Source organism: Haemaphysalis longicornis, unplaced genomic scaffold, assembly GCF_048455015.1.
Source record: "Haemaphysalis longicornis isolate Haplotype H1 unplaced genomic scaffold, Haemaphysalis longicornis Haplotype H1 scaffold_10, whole genome shotgun sequence".
Classification (NCBI taxonomy): domain Eukaryota; kingdom Metazoa; phylum Arthropoda; class Arachnida; order Ixodida; family Ixodidae; genus Haemaphysalis; species Haemaphysalis longicornis.
In genome coordinates this window covers 45000304-45009658 of record NW_027526204.1, presented here as the reverse complement: position 1 = coordinate 45009658, position 9355 = coordinate 45000304, and the positions used below count along the sequence as shown (strand labels likewise).

At 45.5% G+C, this 9355-nt stretch overlaps 1 long non-coding RNA gene across 1 annotated transcript; it reads right to left on the bottom strand.

Moving 5' to 3' along the window:
• Positions 1 to 457: 457 nt before the first annotated feature.
• On the bottom strand, positions 458 to 6626 carry LOC144158428 (uncharacterized). Its single transcript, XR_013320059.1, has 3 exons — positions 6416 to 6626; positions 3604 to 3688; positions 458 to 644 (listed from the first exon to the last, which is right to left on the bottom strand). It is a non-coding gene; the product is annotated as an uncharacterized LOC144158428 (long non-coding RNA).
• Positions 6627 to 9355: the final 2729 nt, after the last annotated feature.

Genomic DNA, 9355 nt, shown 5'->3' with positions numbered 1-9355 from the left:
TTTACCATGTTTACTAAACTGTAACCGCGGTTTTCGCAACCCTTATGAAAATTTCTACGTCCAGTCAAAAGACAGTCTACGTCCCGAAGGAAACAGACTGCGTGCGTCCCGTGTGTTTCCTCTGTGTTGGAATTTCGCCACCGACTTTCTGCGTCCTTCAAGTGTCCCGTGTGTTTCCGTCCTCCATGCGTCCAGTCTATCTCCCAAAGGCAACACAGACACTATACGGCCTTTGTGTGTCCCCTGTATGTCTCGAAGGCAACAGACCGCATTCGTCCCTTGTGTGTCCCCTGTATTGAAATTTCGTCACCGACTTTCTGCGTCCTCCAAGAATCCTTTATGTTTCCGTCCTCTACGTGTCCTACAAGCTCTCACCTTTTGAGTGCCTTTTGCATGCTGTCAAATAACAGCGCCCAACAGCCAGCTGCATGTGGAAAATGTCAGCCAGCTCCACAGTCACTGTTTCATGCTGCAGTTGTTTCTGTAAGAGCAAGCTGACGAAAATCACATGAATCACACATGACTCTTGCAAACCTGACTATTTTATTCAGGTTGGATCCATACGTGCTGCTGCCGCCTGCCACACCAGGTGTCTCCTCATCTTTACCCCTCACAGGACGGGATAGCCACTGCCACACTTGAACCTGAAATGACAAACGCATTGATCGCATATGAAGGGGTTTAAACAAACACGTCTCAAACATTTGCTGGTTATGCTTATAAATATAAAGCAGTGTTCCCATACAAAACTGAACCAAGTATCCTGAAAGAGAAGGTACAACTTCTAGGTTGCAAAATCAGCCACAAAATTTAGACCACATAAATTAACTAATGAGCTTACGAACATCAAATATGACATACTGTTACATAGGCAACACAACCCAGAACTAAGTACTGTTTAGATTCATGGCCTCCTCATGACGGGCATTTATACAGCCTCGCAAGAACTTTTGAGTGATGAGATTATTCCAGCAGCACTGTGGGAACAAAGCAATATGGGGGGGGGGGGGCAGAGAAGGCAACATAAAATTGCATGAACATGCCAAGACAGGCATTGATCAGTCGTCATCATGAGTAGTTGCTTGTGTTGTGTCTACGCGTTCTTTGGAACCTATAAAGGCAGCAGCTTTTTGTGCATTTCGTTTACGAGACAGCACTTGCATTGTCTAGTTTGTTTGTCTGAGCTTGCTGACAAAAAGCAAAATGTACATCTCCATGAACTGACCAACCTCTAGGTTGGCTTCTCACTTTTTATATTTCCTTGTGTCGATGGGTCGACCAGAACATGGGTAAATAAAGCAGAAGGAAGTGTGCACCCCCATGTGAATTCCATAATTATTGCTAGATACAAATATAAATTCATCCTTTGGGCGTTAAGAAGGTGCACATGTATACCAGAGATCTGTGACTGGGGGGTGGGGGGCTCTTCAATAATTATGTCAGCGGTATTAACCCTTTCACTGTTGGGGGTTTCTGGCCATGATGCATCCCTAGTGTCGGATTGGTTTCCGGGATATCAAGGAAGGAACACAGTGATTTATATGACTATGATAGCGTCTGGAACGTAACACGCCAAAAGGAAAGAGCGTGGGTGAGAAATCGCCTTTCCAGATATTTTCAGTTTGCCGTGCACACTTCCGTGAGGATGACCCATCATTTCAACATCAGAATCTGATGCTGTGGAACTCACACCCCTTCTTCAGATGAGAAACTCTCAGAGTGCAAATTCGAGCTCAGCTCATTTTCGAATTGGAATCGAAGAACCATCGCTCCTATCTGCAGTCGAAGGCCCCGCACGGTCAGCCATCCGAAAGTAACGGCATGCATAGAGGGAGCACTTTCAGCAGCCCCACAACGCACAGAAATGGTGCCTTCTGAAATCATGATGGCAGATAGAGATAAAAAGGTATACAATCTTAATACAACAACCTCATGTGCTGCTGAAACACAAGGTTGTTGCTGACACGAGGTGTGTGCTGGGGTAACCTGGCGCGCCATAGCAGACACAGGAACAGAAATAAAAAACAACCCTAGAAAACCGCGGGGGATAGCACACTTGCACCCATAATTGCACGCGTGCCACGTGGTCACTCATCCCAACAGATGTACAGCGCACGGAGTGACCCCCAAGCAGCGAAAGCTGGGCGTGGTCGCTCTGTACTTTGTGAAAATACAAGCTACTAGAAAGATACGACAGATAGCACAAACAGTGCAGGTGCGCCAACTTTGCACCATGGCACGAATTTTGCAACGCACTACAGAAAACGCACCGGTATGTCAGTGACACTGTGGAGGAGAAATTCGAAAACAAACCAGGACATCAGTGACAGTGAAATGGTTAAAGCGGTCAAATACAGCAAATTTAATTTCAGGGTTTATGCTTATCAGCAATGAGGAAAGCTACCACAGTAACTTGAGCTGGCTACTCTGTAACGTGCACTCAAATGCTAAAAACACACATGCGTTTTTGCATATGTTTGCACACAAAGCATTCATACTGTTCGGAAATAATGCCGGTTTTTCCTACTATAAACATCATAATATTGCCCCCAACCACGCCATTTGATTCCTTTACAAAATGTTTTGTTACAAGCACCAGGCCACACCCTGCAATCTTATCCTTTTTTAAGGGAACCGTCTTTTTTCCCTGTTTCCTTTGTGCACCAGCAGTCTTGTTTGATATGGAAAGGGTGTTGCTTTGCGATCCCTATCCTAGCTTTCCTCGTTTTTTATTGAAAATGTTCTCGATCTAAATGAATGAGTGCAAAAGAAACCCTGCGGCATTCAATTCGCCAACGCTCATCCATGCACGTCCCTTTGCTGACTCCTTCGAGGTTCGTGCTTTTTATGTTCACTGCGGAGCACAAGTTTGCTCTGATAATGTATATTCTTGCAAAAACCCTGCATTATCCGTGGCTACATAACAATATTCCAAACAAAGTCTGATACACAAACCAGAACCCCCCACAGCTCTTTCTTCAATTGCTGAGTACCCTTCTACAATTAGGACCATCATTATATTTGCTAGAGTAAATAGCTGTTCAAGGGGGAGGAGGGGGAAGGGGGCTACGATGGCCAGTGAGAATCATTACACTACAAGAAACAAAGTGGCAAAAAGGCACGCAATACACCCTTTTCACTGCTAGGCACAAGTTGCATCTAGGGCATTGAAGTGAATTCACCTAAATTCTATTTCTGGGTGCATGGCATTGTTTCACTCATGTAATGTAATCCATAATATGACTTTTGAGTAGAAGTCTAAACATCTAGTTCATCTGTAATAGGCGGCAGACGAAAAATCCCCACACACTGTCTGTGGCCACCACGCAACTACCACAGTGAACAAGGGTGACAAAGTCGTTATTAATTAATTCATGGAGCAAGGACGCAGCCCTGATACGACAAAAAATATAAGAAAGGTACCAGGAAGTTTCTCACCCTCATCGGTTCCTTATTTTTTGTCCCATCTCTGCAATGTTCTTATGTCTTAATATCACTAAGGTACCACAAGGATGCCACAATGGTTTTCTATGTTTTTATGTCCTCTCATCCTTCAAAATCGAGATTTTCATGCATTTCACAGCCGTAATGAACTCCATTTACAGGACGTGCAGGATAGATAGAAACAGGAGGCAGCCAATTCTTCTGGTAGCTCACAACGTACATCCTCCATGTCAAACACCTGGCCCTGTAAAAAATGGAAGTTCAAGTAGTAAACAAGCCGTAAATATGCGGTATAATGCCGTGAAATACTCGCTCTGACAGGACATGACAGAATTTATTTTTTGTAGGTGCAAAAAAGGCACCTTCAGTTCTTTCAAGCTAAAAAATAAGTACAGGGCCCGCTGATTGAAACGCGACACTGCGAGCGCGTAGCCGCCAATACATGCAGCGCCGTCCATGGACGCCCGTGGAAGCTAGGTGTTGCATTGTGATATACTGCGAGGATGAGAGCGCATTGACCGTAGGCTTACTGCTTCCGGTTGCCAATGCGTGGGACTGCGGTTCCCCGCAGCGACAGCAGGGCGCTGCGAGCCTGGAGCGCTTGTGGCCAGGAACAAGCCTCCAACCGTTGGGCCTCGAGCGAGCGCGACGGTTGTAGCTTGGCTGTGCACGCAGCCGATTTCGCGACACAGTAAGCGCGCGCTCTTGTTACGCGTGCCGTGGCACAGTAGTTTTCATATAATGCACAGTCACCCTCATCATAATAAAAGAAACTTCTGTACGCAGGAACACCAAACTTTATTCCGGGATGTAAACTAAAACAGGAAAGACGCCTTTGCAGGCACATTTGCGTGTGGTGCGGTGCATTAGTACTCCGTCGGCTCTCCTCTTTTTTTTAGTTTATATTATGGAATAAAGTTGGCTACTCCTTCGTGCAAATGCTCGTTTTATTCAGATAAGCGGGACTGTGCCTTACATGCAAATTATCTGTATCGCATCAGAACGGCACGCGTAACAACAGCGCGCGAGCACACGATGTTGCGACATTGGCTGCACGGAACGCCAGGCCGGTACCACCGCCGCACAAATACGCTCCTGCACTGCAGGCTCGCAGCGCACCGCTGTCGCTGCGATGAACCACTGCCCCGCTTATTGGCAACCGGAAGCAGCAAGCTTATGGTCAAAACACTCTCATCCTCGTGGTATACCACAATGCAACACCTAGCTTCCACGGGCGTCCACTGGCGGCGCTGCATGTAGCGCAGGCCACGCGCTCGCAGTGTCGCGTTTCAATCCGTGAGCACTGTACATGCATGGCAATCCTTACAAGGCTTTCAGCCATACTTTAAAGGAACAGAAGCAACCTTACACTGAATTATTGTTAAACTAAGCCTATTAAATATCCCTAGGAGGTAGAAATCTGTGGCCTCGTATTTCCACTGTGCAAGCATATTCTCTGGTCCAGAGGGTGCGAAACGTGGTTACGGCTTTTAAAGGAGCCATGAAGAGAAAACACAAGTTTGGTTCATTCAAAGGATTGGGTTGCTAGAATCATGCTGACACCATTTTCGGACAACACTGGCCGATTGACACAAGCAACGGTGTCTTACGTGTCCATATTTGTGGAGCGAGCACTACGTTTCACGAAACGATTATTTTCTCGCTGAACAAAAACAAGCCAGGTTTGAATACGGTAAAAACAAACCAAAAGCAGAAAGCGGCTTGCCACGGTATGGTGGCACCATCTAGGTTCACTAACGGTAAAGAAGGCTTCCGAATCGGCTGCAGAGCGGTCGGTTCCTGTGATGTCATTGCAGACCCTGAAAATGCACGATTTAGCAGGAAAACCAAAATTTTAACTTCAATTAATTAATTTCTCAGTGAATAAAGCATCGTTTGCATTTGGACAAGTGCTGGGTGCACCATAACACACGAAATCTTTCGAATAACACAAACTTGTATTTTGTCTCCATGGCGCCATTAAAATTCTCTCAGAAGCACATGGTGAACGTCTCAGTGTGCCAATACCACCAAGGGGTAGGCAAGTTGAAATGCTGACGAAACGAAAAAACGGGATGGCGAAGGAGCACGGTGGCAAGCCCACGCCCTGTTTAATCTTCTTCGCACCGTGACTGTATCCCCATAACATGCATATTTGTAAGAATCAACACGTTCAACCCATGCTCAACATGTTACGGTCAACACAATTTATGCAAGCCAGCTACAAATAGCGTCACACCACACAAGAATTTCTGTCTGATCATGACGATGCTGGATGAGCTTAGGAAGGTGGAAAAATTTCTTGCATTTAAACAGTGAAAGCTGCCCTGTGACAGCACCAGCAATGCAGCCTGGAACAGCATGTTTTCAAGCTGCGACGTCTAAACAATTTTCTGGTCAAATGTTCACTGCCTAAAGACCTTGCGCATGTGGTACTACTTATAAAGTTGCTAGCAATGCTTAAATGTTGAAAATTCAACGTATATGCAACTCTTACGTATTATAACTACAAATGTAATGCAGCCTCCATGCATTTCTTTACCCGTAAACGAAAACTACCCGTTAGAACAATGCTAAGCTGCCTACGTCCTGTAAAAGATATACTGTGGGTCAACTGCCTCCTAAAAAAAAATCGGGGAGTGGCGTTTTGTTTTACAACCATTAACGCAGTTTTCTTTCTTTTTTTTTTCATGCAACAAGCTTTAGCGGTCGAATCCACCCAAGCCAAGCGGCGGCCGCTGGCCCGTCAGCATAACATTTTCGTTGCCGGCAATGGCAAGGATCACTCACACAGCATACTGGCCGCCGCTCCTGGAAGCCCATTCATGTGACCGCGCCGACGCAGCCGGTAATTTACAAAAGAAGCGCGGCAAGCCGAACACCAAGGAAAATACTCAACACGTTTAACGAAACGGCGCTGCGGCAACGCGTAAGAAAATTTTAGCATGCACCACGATAAACAATCACTTACGGCAGAACACGCAGCATTTTTCACACGTCGCGTCGACAGACTGGAACTTGCAGTAGGGACTCTTGATTCACGTAGGCACGCACAACTTGTCAGGTGTTTTGTCAAATGGCGACCTCGATGTGCGTTTGCCACAGCAGCGCAGTACGGCGACGACACAGGCGCTTTGCCAGCACTCACGATGTTTCAGGTGGCACAAGAGCACTAACACGTAATATTAGAGGCATTTTTTTACCTGAACTGGTGCAGATTAGTGCAGTGTCGTGCAGACCAGTGCAGAGTGCTACTGGGGATATCAATTAGTAAAAAAAAATGAACATATGCTGCACTGCTTGCACTAGTGCAGCCAGTTCAGGTAAAAAAAATGCCTCTATTACGGCAGGAGGAGCACGTAGTAATTCACGTAACACCAGCAAATCGAAAACAAACCACCAAAACCACGCACAACGAACCAGACACGTCTTTTCTTGCGCACCTATACCAATGACTGCATATATGCTAGCCTAGACTAGACTTATTACTAGAGTTGGCTATCTAGCAGTCATAGAGTTTTAGCGGGTACTTGGTTACTTCATGATCACCCCTGAAGCAAACTAGGCGGACGCCATTTGAGTATTTTGTTAAAGTTGATAATAGCAAACATTTATATAATGGCAGCATATTTTCTTGATGCGAGCAACGTCTTTTGTTGTCGTAAGTTGTTGCTACTCAAAAGCAAATAAAAATGGATTAACAAACGAAGTTATTATCATCGTCATCTACATCTAGATTGACTGTTTTGTGTTTTGTTCAGCGTCCAAGCATTCACTGTTTGTGGGCTTTTCACAAACAGAACGGCCGGATAAAAAAATTAGTCTTGCGGACATACGCAAACACACGCGCACACGCATACGCATACACACGCGCGCACACACACACGCACACACACACCACAGGCACACACACACCTGCGCGTGCGCGCACACGCACACGCATGCACGTACGCACGCACACGCACACACATGGACGCACGCACGCACGCACGCACGCACGCACGCACGCGCGCTCACAAAAGCACCGTGCGTCAAATCCACGCAGGCAAACAATTCACTCAAATAGAGGCTTAGCAAGACTACGTATGCTCGAATATTTATACCTACGTTTAACAGTTCCATGTGTTCGGTTTCGGTGGCTTGGGCGCGACGCTACCGACCAAGCCACGGGACTTCAAGACCCTTTTCTGCGCACAGTACTTCAAGTGCGACTAATGCGGGCTTTGTCCGAATTCGTAGTTTCTATGAGTAGTATGACAGGGGGCATCTATGGATACTTTAAAGAGATTGTTGTGTCATCCCGGTTTTTGTTTGCTCGATTTTCGATGCACTACTTGGCTAATGTCACGCGGAAAAAATTATATAAGGATGTATGCGATGTGGTCATACCTGTACCAATGTATAGAGTTTTATACTGTGCAGGCCCAGGACAAGATGTTCTAAAAAGGGTTAAGGGAATGGAACTATCACCAGGAGCGAAGTCTTTCTTCTTTAAACTACACACGGGTACGCTTTCAGTTGCAACATGGATGGAGGGTAAGGGGATTTCTATGCCATGGGGAACTGACTGCTCTATTTGCAAACAACCGGAAACGGTGGAGCATGTCTTTCTTCATTGTTGGGCAGCAGTGTTTCTATGGGATGTCCTCCAAAGGACACTGCGAAAGGACTTTCCACTGAACCCACATGGAATACGGTTTTTATGTATCGAGAGAGAGGATGGGGTGCCGTACGATCTCGTCATGTTGTTGGGCCTGCACAGTATTTGGCGGTCGCGCATGGCATGGCTCAACTGTGATGTAGACGCGCGGCCGACGCGACAATATTTCCGCGAAACTGTTTCCAAGTTCATTGAAATTCAGAGAGCGAAGTTTTCGGTTCCTGAGTGGTTGCCAAGGGTGGAACCCCTCGCCATGCTTAGGGAATTTTAAATGACTACGCCAGTCCATCATGGAATGGCGGCCTTTTTGTAGAATGTGTGTTTTCTGTAGTACCATTATGTTGTGTTGCACTGTCGAAGACCGGCGATAAAGAAAAAAAAAAGTTTCGGTGGCTTGGGGGTTAAGTACTCGCCTACTGATCCAGAGGGCGATGGTTCGAAGCCAGCAAAGTGATCTTTTTTTTACCCGTGTTTTAATTGAAGTTTTTCTGCCTTAGGTTATATTTTGACATTGTTGTTGCTCTTGTTGCTCTCGTCTGGCGGTGTCCCTTTCTTTTTTCTGTCGCAATATATTTCTACCGCAAGCTCTACCCCAATAAACAGTACACCGCTTCAGCATTTAGTTGCAAAGATAAGCCATTTTACAACGACCCTGAAGGAAAACACAGACTAGGACAATCAGAAGCCACTTTTTAGGTTGTTTTGTTTTCATTGATTTGTTTTCTATTCGGCTTTTTGTTTTCTTTTTACTTTTTCTGGTCTGTATATTCTTCTCCCTCCCACTTTTTTTTCGTAAGCGGAGGTACGAGGCACTTCGAACAGCCTCGTTCAATATGTATCCTTCTTACGCCACTGTTTCGTACAAACGTACCAGTTCGTAATATTAATTCTGCGAATTAATCAGACCTCACTATCACGAAATAACGTATACAGTGCTGCAGAATTTCCACAAACCATCGGCGTTCTTTCTTACCATCTCTAGCCAAGCCAAAAAACTTAACCTTTCGAGCATAATTAAGGCTTACATGCTCGACTTTATGTTTACTTGAGGAAGCACAGCACGATTGTTTAGTTTGCGGCTCTTCAGAAAAAGAATGTAAGGCAACAAATAGTTATACTTCTAACCAATGTCCTAGAGGCAACACAAAAGACATAAGTCAGTCTTTTGACTTCATTTTGCCTTCAGTACATACATAAGCAACAGCATTACGGCACACAGAAAAAGAATTAAGACAGCAAATTCAAGTTCTA